The 19013-nt window shown below is 50.9% G+C and overlaps 1 protein-coding gene across 2 annotated transcripts in view; it reads right to left on the bottom strand.

Moving 5' to 3' along the window:
* Positions 1 to 19013, bottom strand: part of Col26a1 (collagen type XXVI alpha 1 chain) — a 125224-nt gene that overhangs the window by 90722 nt on the left and 15489 nt on the right. The window lies entirely within an intron of this gene.

The following is a 19013-nucleotide window of genomic DNA, read 5'->3' on the forward strand; positions in this document are numbered from 1 at the left end:
GATAAGGGCAACACCCTAGGGTGGCTGCAGGATGGATTGGTTAGGGGAGACAGCTAGTTAGTGAGGACTCAGGTAACCCCACTGCTGGTATCAAGATTCAGGCATTGGATTCACCTATCCACTGGCAGGTGTGGTCAGAACAGGTGCCTCACAAGCTGGTGACCTCCAGGGACACGTTTAAGGTCAGATCACTGAATTCTTGCATATTCTTTCCCCATTCTTCTTTGGCAAAAGCCAAAGTCTCAATAAACAGAGACAAACCCATGAAATTATTTGATAAAAATTTTTTAAAAGTCTAACACCGTGAGAGAAAGGCACCAACTCAACGGGCAATAAAATTGCACCTCTAGAAAAAAAAATTAATAAAAAATATATGGAGACAAATTTTACAAGCATAATTAATGTCCTCCAAGAGATGAGAGCATGCCACTCATAAAAAATTGTGGAATAAAATAAATTTGATCTCTTAGAAATGGAATGTATGACCATGAAAATAAAACCTCCATGGATGGATGGAAGAATAGAATGGAGGGAAGGAAGGAGGTCCTGAGGAACTTCAAGTCTGAGCTGTGAACTTTCCCAGGAGGCCCTGCAAAGCCACAAAGGGACAGACAATGTAGGGAGAAATGGGAGGGATCTAAAGTCAGGCAAGTGCCAACACCTACTGATTAGTAGCCCCACAAGAGCAGATCAGAGACAAAGAGAAGCAGACACATGAAAAAGTAGCAAAGGAAATGTCCCAGAGCTGAAGAAAGGCACCAGTTCCTAATTCAAAAGGGCCCATTGAGTATGTGCTGAAATTTCAGAACAATCAGGATGAAGAGAAAATGCTAAATGCCATAGAAAGCCAAGAAAAAACAAACTACTTACAGTAAGTTTCAATAAGATTTTAAAATCAGCAACATCAGATTCAAGAATATGGTGACAAATTTTTCTCAGATTCCTAAGGGGAAATATTTAGGATCCATAATTTTATACCCAGCCAAATTACCCTCAGGACCAAAGGCCAAATAAAGATTTCAGATGTGTAAAGACTTAGAAAGTTTACCAGTTACCCCTTATGAAAGAATCACTAGAGGAGGTATCCCAACAAAACAAAATAAAGGACATAGAAAAAAAAACATATTAGAAGAGTAGTTACAGGCAAAGAAACAATAATGAGATTTAGTAATAGCCTCGCTCTAAAACAAAAGTGATTTCAACATGGAAGATGGCCAAGAGGAGAAGTTATAAAGAATTAAAATTGCAAATTTTTTTTCATGTTGAAGGAGAGGATATAGAAGTTGTGCCACTTTAAGTGTAATTAAAAAATATATACAATTAAATAGTTTTGAATTTAAAGATAAATACTAGGAAGCAGAGAATTAAAATGTAAAAATGCAAGCCATCCCGCACTAAAAGGAAAATAAAGAGTAAAACAAAAGTTGATCAATCCACAAAATGCTAGGAAATACAAAGTAAGTAGCAAGAAATAACATACTAATTAGAAGACAGACAGGAAAATGAGAGAATAATTGAATTAATAAAAAGAAAGCCAAAATTGGGGCTGGGGTTGTGATTTAGTGGTAGAGTGGTTTGTTCCCCAGCACTACATAAAAAATAAAAAATGAATAAATAAATATATTGTGTCCACCTACAACTAAAAATTTTTTTAAAAGGAAGCAAAAATTAATTAAATAGATCATATTAAAAATAAATCAACAGAATCCAAACACAGACTTTTTGCAAAAAAAAAAAAAAAATCTTATCAACAAAGCTTAGACAATTCTTAAGGAGAAAAAAAAGTCATAAACATAAATAACAAATTTATAGATATTAAAAATTACAAATAAATATTAGGTATGATCTTTCATCAAAATTTGTCAAAATCTTGGACAATTTTCTATGATATACTCCCAAAGTGAAAAAATGTCCCAAAAGAAATAGGAAAAGTAGTCCAAAGTCCACCCTCCCCTCCCACAAAGTCACCAGGAGACCAAGTTCAAAACCCAGTTTTGCTACCAGCTTTCTTAGGCAACGGGGTGAGTCCTTTTCTGAACTTCAGTCTTACACACGCCCACACGAACCTCTCAATGTTGCAGCCAGGACTAATTGAACGCATCCAGGTCAGCGGAAACCATGCAGGGTGACGTGACTGCAAGGATCACAACTGACTGGCTGGCCACTAAACCCCACAATGTCAGTAACAATTGAGGGATTGTCCTTTCCTATTTTGCAGATGGGAATAGAAAGTCTGTGTGGATAAGGCTCATGAGCAGGGCTGCAGCTCAAAACCGAGGCTACCCTGAGAAAGAAATTCAGCCCTCCCACCCAGGGTCCCACCTACCCAATACAAACCATCAATCTTGCCTCTTCCTGTAGCCCAGAGAGACATCCTGAAACTGGATAGCCCTTCCTTCCTCTCGGGCTCTGTATGGGCACTTAGCATGTGTTTCAGAGACAGAGGTACAATTCTCTTTAGGATAAGCTACCATCCCATCCAAGGATAAACGCTCCACCCTGATATCCACATCCCAGCCCTGGGTTTTTGGAATAGACAGAGTCCCGCCATCTCTGAATTGTACTGGGTCAGAGCTTTCTATAGGGAAATGAGCTGTGAATTGGAAAACCTTTTCCAAAGCCTCCAATCACCATCTCTAGACATCTGATCTCTCTCTTTTTTTTAATATTTATTTTTTAAGTGTAGATGGACACAACACAATACCTTTTTTTTTTTAAATGTGATGCTGAGGATAGAACCCAGGCCCCGCCCATGCTAGGCGAGGGCTCTACCGATGAGCCACAATCCCAGCTCGACATCTGATCTCTTAATGGGCTATAAATGGCTTCCGATAATCCAGACCTGGCCAAACAATGAAGACTGTAAGGAGAGGCATGGACATAGGGTTCTGGGCCTGTCCCGATGGAACTCGAAACCCACTTCATCTCAGGATCCCGTGGTCAGGGGACCAATATGGCCTACTTCCTAGGGTCCCCATGTCCTGTGTCTTCTGTTTGCTGAGTGGCATCATGTCATCGCTCACTGCACACCCTGGTCTCTGATCTTGGTCATGGGCAAACAGGAGTCATTGGGCTACAGCCTAACCGCAGGTGGAAAGGGGTTCCTCGGGAGGGGTACAGCCCTTTTCCGACCCCCCCAGCCCAGGCACACAGAATTTGGGGGTGTCAGGTGTGGTCCTCACACATGGGCAAATTCTTGGCAGGCTCATCAGGATGGAAAGGGACTGGCATTTTCTTTGGGCCTCATCTGAGCGATGTTTCTCTGTCAATTCCCCCTGTTCCGAAGCCCAGCTCTCATGGAGGGTCCAGGACCCAGGGACCTCCACCCTTGAGGCTCAGGCTGAGGCCTCCCTAAGCCCGTGCTTCCCTCTGAGCTTCTCTTTGGGGTCTGATCTCATGTGTTCCCTTCCACCCAGGGACCCTGAGCCCTGAGTCTGACCCCGCCAGCACTTGTTTCCTCCGTCCAAGCTCTGCCCCCATGGTGGATCACCTCAGTGTTTCCCCTTGAACCCCACTGTGTGTGCCCACTCGCCTGGACAGTGGTCATGCATCATCAGAGCTCTCAGGACATCCCAGGACACACAATTGCTGTTGGTGCTCTACTGAGCTCATCATATCCAGCCCCAGCCGGCTCCTCCAGCACACTAATTCCCCATGCCCTTAGAGAAACCCCCAGGGGCAAGGAAACACCCCAGGCTCCACCTTCTCTCTCCCAGCCATGCCCCCATGCTGGGCAAATCGACTCCTGATCTTCTGATTCCCTTTTGTTCCTGGACAACCAGCCTCAGCCCTCCTGGTCTCCCACATCTTGGTGTCTCTCCCTGCAAGTTCCTCTACCTGCCACCAGGGGGCGCCATGCAGAGCTCAAACCTGGCGCCACCCTGGGCTCCCTCACCTCTCTGCTCTCCACATCCACAAGGGAAATGCCTGCTCTGGCCCACTTCCAGCCTGCTCCGTCTGGCCATTTCCATTATCCCCTTGTACCCTGGAAGGTCATTCACTTTCTTCTGTTTGGTCAAGTCTCACTTATCCTACCAGTCTCCACCCAGGCTCCTTCCCCTCCTGGGTACCTTCCCAGCCAGGAAAGGGCTCCCATCTCAGGTTCCTTGGGATCCCACACATGCTCCATCTTAGCCTGTGTCATTGGGGAGGACCTTGGGTTTCCCAGGAAGAAGAGGTCTCAATGAAGTGGTGCATTGCTGGGACCCCAAGTGCATTCCAGAGGGCCTTGTCCCTTCCAGTCCCTCACTCAACCAAAGCTGTGGGTCGAGGTTGTGCTGTGTGCTAGGCTCTGTGCCCCAGCACAGTCACCTCCTGGTTTGGGGCGTCCACTTTCAGGCCCAAGCCCCTCCTCCACCTGCCTCTTGTTCTAATTTACAGATCACCCTTTATCCAATCCACAGAAAGGCCAGTTCCAGCAGATTTGCCCACCAGCTGGGCTCGAGAAGCCAGTTTCCAGTTGAAAAACAAGGCAGTGGTCAGATGAGAAACCTGGACAACTGTCAGGCCACAGCCCACAACTGTACTACCAAGGGGCACAGGCCAGTCTTCAGGGGGATGCTGGCAAGATAAGCCAGCTTCATGCCCCCACCAGGATGTGCCTCCCACCCTCCCAGCTCCTGAGCTAAAGAGACCCTCTCCTTCAGGCAGAGTGGGGCCCAGCACCCCGAGGCCCCTGTATGGTTAGTAAAACAGTCTCACTGATAACTATGGGCAGAATTGGGTCCCTCCAAAATGCATACACCAAAGTCCTAAGCCACGGATCTTGATTCTGTGTGAGCCTCCGGGAGGACACAAGCCATTACCCCCACGTAACCTTTTCAACAGGTCTGACATGGGAATTTTGCAGATAAGAACATGAAGCTTTAGAAAGAACCCAAAGGCTTGCAAGAGACAAGCTGGAAGTTTCTTTCTTTCTCTCTTTTTTTTTTTTTTTTTTTTGGAGGTGCTGGGGATTGAACCCAGGGCCTTGTGCATGTGAGGCAAGCACTCTACCAACTGAGCTGTATCCCCAGCCCTACAAGCCGGAAGTTTCTATCTGGACACTCTAGCTCCTAACTCCAGACCCCAATCTGGCTAGTGAGGGTAGGGAAGTGGTCAGAGAGCAATCAAAACACCCCCGGCATATCTATTAACAGTGTCCCTCAAGGAGGACGGAGTGTCCCCACCCCAAGCTTGTAACCAGTGAGACAATGCAGTCACACATTGCACAACATTTAGGTCAATGACGGGGTTCACATATGACAGGGGTTCTGTGAGGTATGTCGCCTGGTGATGTCACAGCTGTTTCAATGTAAGTACACTCTGTGATGGTCTTGTGGTGACAAAGCTGCAGAGTGTCACATGTCTGGGGATGTGTCCCTGTCTCCAGGTGATGCCTGGTGGTGGGTGAAGGTGAGCCAGGCCACGCAGGCTCACTGGGGAGGGCTCCCCTCCCCTCCTCATCCTGCCTCCTAAAGCAAATCTCCCGTTCATTTGTCCCCACTGAGCCCTGGGTGGAGGGGCACACAGTGGCCCCGGCCCTGGGGAACACACCTCCGAGAGGGGCAGAGCCGGGTGGGGAGCAGCAGGTGGTGGATAGAAAGTGCAGAAAAGGAACTGGCAGAGGTGGGCCCAGGTCTGGGGGAGAGTCAGGATCCCAGCCAGATCTCCACAGCCTGGACCAGAGCCAAGTTCAAACCTGCATAGGCAAAGGCGGGATCCTGTGTGGCTGCCCTAGGACCCAGGGGGTGAGCCCTGGATGGGGCGTGGAGGGTCTGCCAACAGTTAAGTTCCCCACAGGTCTATGGGTGTGGCCTCCCAAGAGTCCAGGTGACCTCAGGCTCTCTCACCACCAGAGCCGAACCTGTGGGAAGCAGGTGCTGGGTGTGCCACCTGCAGGGGCAGCATATGTGGTTCAGTGGTCAGCACCTTCAAGTCCTGCCTCGGCTGCCCAGGGTCACCTGACCCACATCCACTCCTCCCCAGGCATCTCCATCTAGTGACAGGTTCGTGCATAGTTGAGAAGGCCACCCTGAGCCTGACACAGGACAAACGGGGGGGGGGGGGATTGGAGGGAGGAAGGGAGGGGGGAGAGGACCCACGCCAGCTACAGAGCCCTGCATGAGGCCAGAGTCAGCATAGGTCCCTTTGCTTATTCCCATTTCCTCCCCTCCCTTCCATGGGAAGTCCCTCTTAAACATCCCCAGGTTAGAGATGGTCTCAGAGTCTGCTTCTATAGACAAGGGGGGTCCACCATGAGCTCAGGAGGAAAGGAGACAAACTGACCTCTAGTGATCAGGACGAGATGTCTGAGGCCACTGTCCTATGAGCAAGAGATGACAGGTCTCGGGGGAGGAGATGGGCCTCAGAGCAGTGGACCTCCATGGGAAGAAGCCAGGTCAGAGCCCAAGATGTGGCCAGGTGTGGGAGGGCAGACTCAAGACCCTGCTGCTGTTAGACAGTGTCCCCCAAATTCATGGGTTGGAAACTTAGTCCCCAGATTCATGCATTCATGACATTTGAGGTGAGACCTCTGGGAGGTGACTGGGTCATGAGGGTGGAGCCATTTGTGGGGTAAAGGGTTATCTCCAGAGCTGGTCTGCTTTAAGAGCGGGTTTGGCTCTGTATTTTGAAAGAAGGTCTTGACAAGTTGCCCAGGCTCCCTAGGCTGCTCTTGAACTTGAAATACTCTTGCCTCAGCCTCCTGCCCAGCTTTCTCCTCTAAGATGCTGCCTGGGGCAGGGGCCAAGATCTGCTCACCGGGCCCCATGAGGGCTCAGAGCTGGGTCAGAACAGGAGGCTCCTGGGACAGACTCCCATGCACACTAAGGAGGTTCTTGTGCCCAGGAAGAGCAGGCCATGGGCAGGGGCAGAGAGGGCTGTGGGGGTGCCCTGTCCTGAAAGAGGCAGGCCCTCTCCATCTGCCTACCTGGACCCTCTTACTGTTTGGGGGACCCTAAAAACTGACCAGGCCTTGGTGTAATGCACACTCAGTTACCCCCACGTGAACAACCCTGTAGTTTTTAGGTGGGTGAACGATGGAAAGGAAGGTCAGGATCCCTTGGTCAGGACAGGCTGTGGGGTGTCCCTGGGGGCTTCCCTGATTTGGACCCAGTTTGTCCTGGTGGCAGACAGATGCTGCAGCCGTGCTAGGCTGTGGGGCCCCCACCTTTGTGGGCCATGGTGGTGTCTCCCGACGGGGCTCAGCCTCCATCCTCTGCCTGCTTCCTGTCACCCCATCCTGACTGTTTCCTGTCACCCAATCCTGAAGTTTGTGCTCTCACCTCTTTCCTCCCGGCCTTAGAGGGGGTGTTTAAGCGTCAACCATCTGTCCCTGCTTTGAGTTTGGGACTTTATACTCCGGGCGCTGGTGTATGGAGGCACTTCTGTTGATCTATTTCAGCTCACGTTGGAGACACCAAATATGGAAACTTCAGCGGGTAGAAAGAAGTTTCTTTCGCCCATACACTAGCATGAGCCAAGGTAGCTCTGCTCACACTCACAGAGCCCCTGCCACACCCAAGGCCCCAGACTCACTGCGTGGCCGCTGGGCTGCCTTTGCACCTGGGCTGGGGGACTGTGCCTGGGATGTGGGTGGGTGAGCAGAGCCCACTCCAGCCCCAGTTCTGTTCTGCTTCCATGGATTTCACTGCACCTGTGACTCAGTCCCCAGGGTTCACCATAAACTGGGAATAAGAATACACCACCCAGCTGGGCGAGGTGGCACACGTCTGTAATCCCAGCCGCTCAGGAGGCTGAGGCAGGAAGATCGCAAGTTCAAAGCCAGTCTCAGCAATAGTGAGGCACTAAGCAACTCATTGAGACCCTGTCTCTAAATAAAATACAAAATAAGGCTGGGGATGTGGCTCAGAGTGCCTCTGAGTTCAATCCCCAGTACCAAAAAAAGAGAAAAGAATGTACCACCCGGATCAATGAAAATAAATGCATGAGTCATCACTTTGGAACCTGTAAAGTGAGAGCACGGCTACCATCTTGGTTATTAGAGGAATTTGGTGTGGCCAACATCCCCATGGCAGGTTGCAGAGCTGAAAATTGTGAACTCACTAAAATGTTCCTCAACGGCCTGGCCCCTTGGATCTCAGAATGTCAATCTCAGCTGCCACAATTCAGGCGAAGGATGGGATCCCAGGAAGGAGGGAGATGTGGAAAGATCACCCTGCCTGATCTGTGCTGCCACCACCACCATGTCAGAAGCATCTCCCACCCTGGGACATGAAGACAGGATCCTGTCTGGGCAGATGGTGTCCTGAGAGCATCTCTCAGTGGACTTAGTTGGGGGATTATAAAGGCTTTGCACTGCTTGGGGTCTTGGGAAGGTCATCGTGCCCCAGCTTTCTTCTTACAGGTGAGAAAACCGAGACTCAGAGTAAAAAGGGCCCCTGGGGACACAGCAAGGTGGTGACAGAGTTGGGCAAAAGCCAGGACTCCTGCTTTTAATTTTCTACCATCTTTCCTGCAATCCGCTGGGAGACTGGTTCCCAGTGTCGGCTTGAGAAAAAAAGAAAGAAAGAAAGAAACACTCTGATAAGAATCTGAGGAATGTGACCCATGAAAAGCAATGATTGTGGAATCTGGCATTCGATACCCACCGGCCATCACCAAGGATCCCACGTGGCCCCAGCCCAGTGAATCCTTCCCTGAGCAACACACCTCTGGCCTCGAATCTGGCCCAGAGTCCAAAAGAACAGGCTCTGGGTATAATCGTGGAGTGGCTGATGGCAACTCTGCCACTCACAGCTGACTCTAAGGACACCCTGGATTCCCCTGCCAAGGCCAAGCCCAGGAGCAGTGGAAGCAACTCAGAGCCCAGCAGGCTTCTGAAGTAAATCCTGCTGCTTCTGAAGCCCACCTTCCTTCTCCTCTGACCTGCCCTCTCCTGGCTTCTTAGAGCTACTACTCATGGCTGACAGCTCAGGAAGCCCCTAGCCGATGGGGACAGGTGTGGGGTAAGAACCACTGGATCCTCTGGCTTCGGGTTGGAGACAGTCTAGTGGGTGGGGGACCGAGGGGCAGAATCACATTGAGCTGCCATGGGACTGTCCCTCTGGGAGACTCTTCTTTCTCCTTTCCCTACAGGCCGTGGGGCAGAAAGGGCAGCTTTGTGCTGCAAGAGGCTTCAGGTAGCCTTTGAGGCTGAGCCGTGGGGGGAGAAGGGCCACAGCAAGGCTGCTTCGCTCCTAGAAGCCCCACAGCTGGGAACCATCCTGGCAGGTGAGGACACTTTCCAGCCCTTGGGGCAGGTGCCCCCTGCCCAGGGAAGTCAAGGCATCAGGGAGGGCCTGGGCCCCCACTGTCTCCAGGCAGGGAGTTCTGCAAATATGTGACATGATGATTCCATCCCCAGGTCTATAAAGTTGTCCCCAAACCAAGGACTGGGTGACAACTTCCAGCCCAAGGGATCCACCAAGGTGAGACACACGTGCACATGCGTGCTCTGCACTCACCCCACCTAACTGCTGCTTCCAGAGGGCAGGCCCCCTGAGTTCCTCTGGCCCACAGGGGAGGGCGTGGACTTGGCAGGTGGAACTCGCTATTGGGTGGTGGTGTGATTGGCAGTCTGGAGGAGGGGCTGCTTCAGCCTTGGTCCCAGGTGAGCACAAGACTTGGACCAGTGCTCAACAAAGGAAGGGTGGATTGAGGTCTGGAAGGGACAAAGCCCACTCCTGGGCACCAACCCCTGAGGGTCTCCATGACTGAGCCCTACCTGACCCTCCAGGGTCCTCTCTCCTTATAAAACACGGGGCCCCTGCCATGGCACCCAGGCTGAGCCCTACCCCATTGAAGCCCTTGGCCCACACAGTCTGCCCTGAAAAATGTCCACTCGCATGCCACCCGCCTCTCATCCTCCACATGCTGCTCAAGCGACCCTAACCTCTCAGACTTTGCTGTTCCCTCTGGAGAGTTCTGACCACTGTTAACACCAGGGGCACCCACGTGTCTGTAGGTCCCAGAAGGCAGAGCCTGTTCAACTTGTGGCTTAGCAGCAGTGTCTGGCATTGAAGGGAGACTAGTACAAATCTGGGAAGAAAGCAAAGGAGGGAGGGCGGGAGGGCGGGCAGGGGAAAGGTGGAATACACACACTGTATATTAGGGAAAAAACTTTCCGATCCTCCCACTCCATTCCTAGTATATTTTACCACCAGATCATTTCCCATAGGGCTGCATCTTTGAAATAGTAACAAGAGCCCATTGGAAAGAGGACTCTTCGCACACGCATTCTCTGTGCCCACGTTTAGAGACTGGATGAAGGGTGAGAAGTACCAGCCAGGTGCCTCTGAGAAAGGACAGCAGCTCTGGCCAGCCCACTTCCTGGCCACCCCAGGACCTGTCACCGAATGACACCCAAAGCAGCCAGGACACAGTAACTGTCTCTACCTCCGCCCTTACTTTCCTCTCCTGCCTGACAGGTATGGCCTGGGACATCCTGATAGAGTTACTTGAGCTCTCTGAGCCCCATTCCCAAGGTGTAAAAGTAGCATCAAGACAGTCCCCCAGAGACTTACTGGGAGGACTAAGTGTTTCGCCCCTGGATGGCACGGGGACTAAGGTGGCACTGGATAGATTCTCAAGAAATGGCTGGTCTTATTAGAATTCAAAATCCACCTCCCAGTTGGAATTAGGAATTGAATGAGGTGACATCCTCATCCGAACCTTTGTCATATCCATTGGCATCTCTAATGGTGATTCTGACCCTTGGAGAATATGATAGAGCCTCCGGAGGCTGAAGCAGCCCCTCCTCCCGACTGCCAATCACAACGCCACCCAATAGCGAGCTTCACCCGCCAAGCCCACGCCCTCCCCTGTGGAGCTCTACACCGAGCTCTGGGGAGTCATGATAATTCGTGAGGGGACGAGTGAGTGTCTTGCCAAGGGATACACAAGACAGTAAGAAGGACAAGGTGAACAGCAGGTACGTCCTTGGCACAGGATGTCACCAAATTTAATTTGTATTTATCAAAAAATAAAGTTTAAAAAATAGGATAGGGCAATCCTAAGCCAGTTGTTCAATGAACACCAGGTCCTTTCCAGGAACACTCAGATGGTCACTGGCCTGAGGGTGCTGAGAAGGAGATGTGAAATCTGATGAGAGGGCACAGGCAGGGCAAGGAACCACACAAACAGGATGCAGGTGACCACAAGGACTGGTGGCTTTGGGAAGCCCTGTGGGATGGGAGGACCACTCAGGGGGGCTAATGTCTCCCCAAACCTCCCCGGGATGCACCCTCCCATCCCAGCTCCTGCCTGTCTGCACTGCCACTCTCCTCCCAACTCCTTGTCTTGCAGCCTGTCCCCCCCAGCAGCACCCTAAGTCTGGGGGCTGAGGAACACCCCCCAACCACAAGCATGGCCCCCTGGTTTTCTAAGCTTTCATGTCTGTCCTGCTCCAGCAATCCACAGGTTCCAGGCTCCCAAATCAAACCCCAGACTCCACGCTCCCGGATTATGGCCTCCTCTCAGGGGACACTGTTCTCAAGAGGGTAGCCCACATTCCCAGTCTCTTTACCCACGGGCCTCCTGCCCCTCTCCTCTTCCAACTGCATCTTTCCTGCAGCCCAGAATCTCCCGACGCGACCTTCTCAATGCTCCTAAGTACCCCCTCCTGGGACCCACCAACTCCTGGCTTTCTTCCTCTTTCCAGATGCTGGGCCCTCAAGTCTCACAAGCCCCGCTTTCTCCCTCTGTGCCCACTTGAAGGAGCTCGCTCATTCCAGACCCCCAGGGAAGGCGCCAGACACCGTCCCCGTGAGTGTCATCCCCACATCCAGCCTGCTCCTCTTCCCAGGGGCCTCCTTGGCAAATAGCACCACTCCCCAGGCCTCCCCTCTCAGCCGGATGGCCAGTGGCCATACGCTCTCTCTTTAGCATCTCCCTGGTCCAGGCTTCCTAGGTGGATGGGACACAGGAAATCTTGCTTTTGAGGAACCTAACAAAGGACATTAGCAAAAGCCTGAAAGTGCTGGAATTGTCCGAGTGGTTGCGTAGGGCTAGAGGGGCCAGTTCAGGGCATGAGAAGCCAGGCAGAGTCAGGAGGCCTTGAGGGCCAGCCAGGAGGTCCGAGCCTCGCCCAGGCCAGGGGGAGCCTTTCAGGAGGTTTTCTTTTTTCTTTTTCTTTTTTTTTTTGGCGGGGGGGGGGTGTTATAGCAGGGATTAAATTCAGGGGCACTGAACCACATCCCCAGCCCTGTTTTGTATTTTAGAGACAGGGTCTCCCTGAGTTGCTTAGCGCCTGGCTAAATTGCTGAGGCTGGCTTTGAACTTGTGATCCTTCTGCTTCAGCCTCCCAGCTGCAGGGATTACAGGCCTGCGCCACGCGGACCTGGCGGGCCTTCAGAAGTTTTTAAGCAAGGGCGGGATCTGAACAGAGCTGGGAACCAGAAGGATTTCTCCAGCAGCTCCTGTGCTCAGGATGACCCTACCCGGAGGCGGAGACCCCCACCCGGCCCTTGGCTGAAGCCTCTAGAGAAACTCGAGCTGCCCCTAGTGGGTCGCAGGCAATTACTTGGCCTCCTTTGTTCTCAGCAGTGATTAAAGACACATGTCCCTCGGGTGGAAGGTGGAAGGAGCCCACCTTCCAGTCTCATCCTGCTGCTGTGCCCAAGGCCTGTGGGTCCCCGGGGGCTGCCCACAAGAAAGGCGGGCAATCAGCGCGGAGGAATTACAGCCACCAAAGGCAAAGACACTGTCTGGAGTTCTTGATTCGCTCCTGCAAAGCTCTTTTCCTGTGCAGTCCTGTTGATTAAAGGGCGCCCCGCAGGAACCCCCGCAGCGTGCAAGTCCCCAGAGCGCAGCAGCCAGGAGGAGCGCTGCGCCTCCCGTTCCTGGGAGCTCCGGCCACCTCCTGTGGTTCTACTTGTTTGTGGGTTTCTCCGCAGGATCAAAACAGAAAATTAAATCCATCGCAGGCTGCAGAATGCGCTGAGCCCCAAGGTCGGACATGAAAAGGCAGAAAACTAATGACTCTCCGTTTCCCTCCCAGGACGGTTTCTTTTAATCAGCCCTGGGTTGGCTTTGCCAGGCTTTTGGTTAGAATTCCTCGGGATAAGGTTCTCTTCCCCCCCCCCCCAGGGGAACTCACAGCGGGACATTTGGAGTCAGGCCACAGTGAGGTCTGGAAACTGCTTTGGGGGGAAGGAAGTCCTCTCAATAGCAAGAGGATCTGTCCTCCTGCTTCCTGATCCTCAGAGACTTGAGAATCAGGACAAGGAGCCTGTGACCCTCCTACAAATGGAAAGAGTGTGGGTCAGAGAGGGGATTGGTGTAATGGTGTCCCACTGCAGTTGTGACAACCAACTTGGTGACTTAAAATGACATGTATCTATTATTGAAAGACACCCCGTTTTTGAAAGACCCCCGTTTCCCTGTCCAAGGAGAATCACACGAAACACTGGCTGCAAAAGCAAGAGGTTTAGGTTTATTGGGACACAGGCGCCTGCGGGTGCCCAGCAGAACCTCAGCCGGAGCTTTGGTGAGCTGGCACACCGGGCTTGGGGATACAGAGATTTTTATAGGGTTTGGGACAGGTTTCGCGCGCGGGAAGCAACAGGTTTCTTATTGGTTTGTTTAAATCTAGCATATAGGCCACCTAGGGGGTACAGGTCTGCATTCCAAAAACCACAGGTCTGCATTCTAATCTTTCTGTTCCTGCTTATCTGTTCCTGTTTATTCATTCTTGCCTCAGGATGTGGGTGCTCTGTCCTTTTCTCAACCGGTTATATGGAAAGCACATCCGGCGCCTGAGCCTGTTTATGACAAGCCCGGTATCTTGATTTCATATCTTGGCCTTAGGTAACTGGGCTAACTGGGCTAGGGTCTTTCATTAACTGGCAACTCTGGAGGTCAGAAGACCCGACTCAGACTCACCATGGACCCAGATCAAGGCCACCGCCAGATTGGTTCCCTCCAAAGGCTCCAGGAGAAGAATCCATGTCCTGTCTTTCCGGCTTCTGGAATTCTTCCTCATCTTTTGTCCAATTCCTCACCTCCCTCCATGGTCATATCTCCCCACTGCCTGCCCTTACAAGGACCCTTAAGATCAGATTGGACCAGCCAGAAATCCAGGAGGACCTTCCCAACTTGAGATCCTCAATTTGGTCACATCTGAGAAGTCCCTTTTACCACACAAAGTGACGGTCACAGGCTCCTGGGATTAGGACTTGGGCATCGTGGGGTCAATTCTACTGTCTCCCATGCCAGTGGACAAGCTAGACCTGGAATCCTTACCAGTGACACTGTGCTGTGGAGAGAAGCACATTTCAGATACTTCGGAATTGGATCCCCAACACTGTCACCCTTTCTGGGGTTCCCAGACATCACTGTAAGCTTGGTTTACAAAAGGCTCTTCCCTAATCGGCACAGAGGACACAACTCATAACTGTATACCCAAAAGGGGACGGTTGGGAGCAAGAGATGGACGCACATCCCTCACACCTTCCAGACCTAATGTCACCAGGGCAGTGTGTCTTCTGGTGTTGTCACCAACCTGGGACATCCCTCCTGCCTTGGCACTGATTCTGCTAGAAAAATCCTCTCTCCTCAACCATTTCCTATCCCCCAAATCTTGGGCCACATCCCTGCCCTCATCCTGCCCACCCTGTTTGACTCCTGGCACGCTGTCCAGGGCCCTGTCCCCTCTGGATGGACTGCAGTCAGGTCACCCTCACCTTGCTCCCTTCTTCACTCATCCATTCTCAAGCACCGGAAGGTCATGTTGCACAGATGTCAAGGTCATGGGCTCAAACAGCCTGGGTTCAAACCCCGGCTGCAGCTCTAGTTGATGTTCTAGCTGAGAGCACAGATATTAAATGGGGAATTATTAAATAATCCAATACTGAGTTAAAGTTGTGGCCCTGGCTGAAGTCTGGACAGGTCCACATCAGCTAACTGTCGATGGCTGCAATGCTCAGTGGCCACATCCTGGCTTGCTTCCAAGTGGGCAGCACTCAATCGTGGGCTCTCACAGGACCCTGTGTGTTAACTGTGCTTCTAATGTCTGTCACTTGATGCTTTAACATCAGCCTCAGGGGCCAAACCTGGTAATGCACGGAGTCGCCTGGCTTTGGCCCCCTGGCTCCCTCCCAGGGGAGCACTTTTAAACAGACCAAACAGTCCAGCATCCACATACCAAACCACCTCCTTTATCAGGCACCCCAGATCACTATCCACCTGTCCTGTGCCCCAGAGCCAAGTATCCACATAGCTAGGGACAGCCCCCGTGCCCCAGAGCCTGCTGAAAGTATTCAAGCCAGCCATCAGAAGTCTGCCTGCCCGCCTTGCCCCTTCCTTCCTGTGGAAACCACAATAAAGGCTTTGACCAGGTTTCCCTGCGTCCCTCTGCCTCCTGGCTGGCCCGTGCTTCCCCCTAGGGTCCCCTGGGGCCACCTCTTCCTCTTGGGCACTGTGAGTCATTAATCACTTCCAAGGCATCCTGTCCAGATCTGTTGGCCTCACTATACCTCAAATTCTCTATGAAGTCACCAGATTTTAGTACACTCCAAATACAGACCCTTAGCTGCAGGCTGTAGGCTGTAAAGCCAGAAAACAAGATTTTAGCCCTGGCCCAGCACTCCCCGGCTGCATGGCCTGGGACAAGCCCTTCCTGGTCTCTTAGCCTGTTTCCCTGTCAAGGGTTGCAGGCCCTGCCCTGCAGTGGGGAACCAATGTGGGCACCGGGGACAGCCCCCAACTACAGAGGTTACCCTCGAATTCCAAACCAAGCCTGCAGAGTTTGGTAGGCCTCGGAAATTGAGTCCAGATGTGTGGAGATGGTTGCCTCCCAGAGTCCTACAGACACCTCTGAGCACTGAACTAGGAAGAGGAAGCTAACCTTGCTCCTGGGAATCCCTGGGTCCAGCTGTCACCCAACAGGACCTTCACTGACACATTCCCCAAGATACCCAGGCCTGGGGTGGGTCGCCTCTGCTGCCCAGGATGAATCCACAGCTCAGACACAACCAGGCCCTAGGAAAGATAAACAGCCAGAATCCCTGCCAGACCTCAGCACCCCCGGCAAGAAGGGGGGACCCCCACCCCACCCCACACTCCCACCCACACTCGCGTGTGAGCGAACGCCAAGCTCTGAGGACTTCAGCCTTGCCCCAGAACCAGACGCCCCAGAGAGGCAAACAAGCCTCTCTGTTTTTCTTCACCATCTGCTTCGGCTGGGAGCACCGTGGCCCTCACCCATCCCCCTTCCTTCCGCTGCTCTGTCCCCCTGGAGGGTCCTGTTACCACAGCCAGGCAGCGTTGACCCTGAGACAGAAGGCTTTGGTTAGCAGGTCAGGGCAGAGAGGAGATGGAGGAGGGACGCGCTGTCCTGGTGGACCCCTGAAGCCTCCGGGGAGGAGAGAGGGGGTCAGAATCCTGGGTCTGTGGGAGGCCTCGGTCAGCCTCAGAGAAGCGGTTTCCAACCCTTGAGACCTCCCTTGCCAGGGAGACTGTCCCAAGGGAATGTCTGCAGAAGTCTCCCTTCAATATTGGCTCCCACTGGTACCTCTTGGCTTCTCTGTGTATTAGCTTTTGTTTTTCCCTGTTATCAATCAACACAGAGCTATGACCTGGGAACAGCTGAAGGAAGACTGCAAGGTGTGGGGACAAGATGTGGGGGCGGGAAGGATGTGGCTTGGAACTCCTATGCCCTCTCTGGGCACGTCACCATCCCAGAATATGGAAATTCTTCCAGGTTCAACCTGGAAGCCTGTGGCTTCTTTAGAAGTGGCTTTAGCTGTAATTCCAGAAGCTCTGGAGGCTGAGGCAGGAGGATCACGAGTTCAAATCCAACCTCAGCAAAAGTGAGGTGCTAAGCAACTCAGTGAGACCCTGTCTGCAAATAAAATATAAAATAGGGCTGGGGATGGGGCTCAATGGTTAGGCGTCCCTGAATTCAATCTCTGGTACCAAAAAAAAAAAAAAAAAATGGCTTTAGAAAGTTGTTCTGGGGAGAACAGTGTTGATAATAACCTCACCCTGGGAAGGACCCCCTCAATATTACAGACCCCCTCTAGAGGGGGGACCAGTGCCCCCGTTTCCCAGAGGAAAGTGGGTCGGGCACTCACTAATACATTCTCATATGTGTCTCTTGCTTTTGTCCTAAACTGTCTGAACCTATGATCAGGCTGAGGTTTGTAGCCCCAAATGCTCTCCATGTTTGTTCCCAGAGGATATCTGACCCACAGGAGCTCCTGGGCCCTGTGGCATTTGCCTTGACCACACAGTTCCAAGCACTTAAGTGGCCCAGCACAGACAGAGTCTGAGTTTGAATTCCCTGTGAACAAGGACAGGCTTCCTTCCCCTGGAGCCTTTGCAAAAAGGCTCAGATTTCATCTTCCCCTCCATTAGTCTCCCTTCTTCTCCCCTACCTACATCTTGTTCATAAACCTTTCTTGGTTCCGCACTAAATGATGCTGATTAAAATATCAAATAAGAAATGCATATTATGTAATGTATGGGGGAGTTGGACAGAAAGCAAAAGAATGACCAAGTCTGGAAGTTAATAGAAGCTATGAGAAAACTGGAAATCCATATGCAACAAAATGAAACTGAATCCCTTTCTCTCGCCATGCACAAAAGTTAACTCAAAATGGATCAAGGAGCTTGATATCAAATCAGAGACTCTTTGCCTGATAGAAGAAAAAGTTGGCTATGATTTACATATTGTGGGGTCGGGCTCCAAATTCCTTAATAGGACACCCATAGCACAAGAGTTAATAACAAGAATCAACAAATGGGACTTACTTAAACTAAAAAGTTTTTTCTCAGCAAGAGAAACAATAAGAGAGGTAAATAGGGAGCCTACATCCTGGGAACAAATTTTTACTCCTCACACTTCAGATAGAGCCCTAATATCCAGAGTATACAAAGAACTCAAAAAATTAGACAATAAGATAGCAAATAACCCAATCAACAAATGGGCCAAGGACCTGAACAGACACTTCTCAGAGGAGGATATACAATCAATCAACAAGTACATGAAAAAATGCTCACCATCTCTAGCAGTCAGAGAAATGCAAATCAAAACCACCCTAAGATACCATCTCACTCCAGTAAGATTGGCAGCCACTATGAAGTCAAACAACAACAAGTGCTGGCGAGGATGTGGAGAAAAGGGTACTCTTGTACATTGCTGGTGGGACTGCAAATTGGTGCGGCCAATTTGGAAAGCAGTTTGGAGATTCCTGGGAAAGCTGGGAATGGAACCACCATTTGACCCTGCTATTGCCCTTCTCGGACTATTCCCTGAAGACCTTAAAAGAGCATGCTACAGGGATGCTGCCACATCGATGTTCATAGCAGCACAATTCACAATAGCTAGACTGTGGAACCAACCCAGATGCCCTTCAATAGATGAATGGATAAAAAAAATGTGGCATCTATACACAATGGAGTACTATGCAGCAATAAAAAATGACAAAATCATAGAATTTGCAGGGAAATGGATGGCACTAGAGCAGATTATGCTTAGTGAAGCTAGTCAATCCCTAAAAAACAAATACCAAATGTCTTCTTTGATATAATGAGAGCAACTATGAACAGAGCAGGGAGGAAGAGCAGGAAGAAAAGATTAACATTAAACAGAGACATGAGATGGGAGGGAAAGGGAGAGAAAAGGGAAATTGCATGGAAATGAAGGGAGACCCTCATTGCTATACAATATTACATATAAGAGGTTGTGAGGGGAATGGGAAAATTAACAAGGAGAGAAATGAATTACAATAGATGGGGTAGAGAGAGAAGATGGGAGGGGAGGGGAGGGGGGATAGTAGGGGATAGGAAACGTAGCAGAATACAACAATTACTAATTGGGCATTATGTAAAATTGTGGATGTGTAACCGACGTGATTCTGCAATCTGCATTTGGGGTAAAATTAGGAGTTCATAACCCACTTCTGTCTAATGTATGAAATATGATATGTCATGAGCTTTGTAATGTTGTGAACAACCAATAAAAAAATAAATAAATAAAAAAATAAAAATTAAAAAAAAAAAATAGAAGCTATGAATTCATAGAGACAAGT

Source organism: Urocitellus parryii, chromosome 9, assembly GCF_045843805.1.
Source record: "Urocitellus parryii isolate mUroPar1 chromosome 9, mUroPar1.hap1, whole genome shotgun sequence".
Classification (NCBI taxonomy): domain Eukaryota; kingdom Metazoa; phylum Chordata; class Mammalia; order Rodentia; family Sciuridae; genus Urocitellus; species Urocitellus parryii.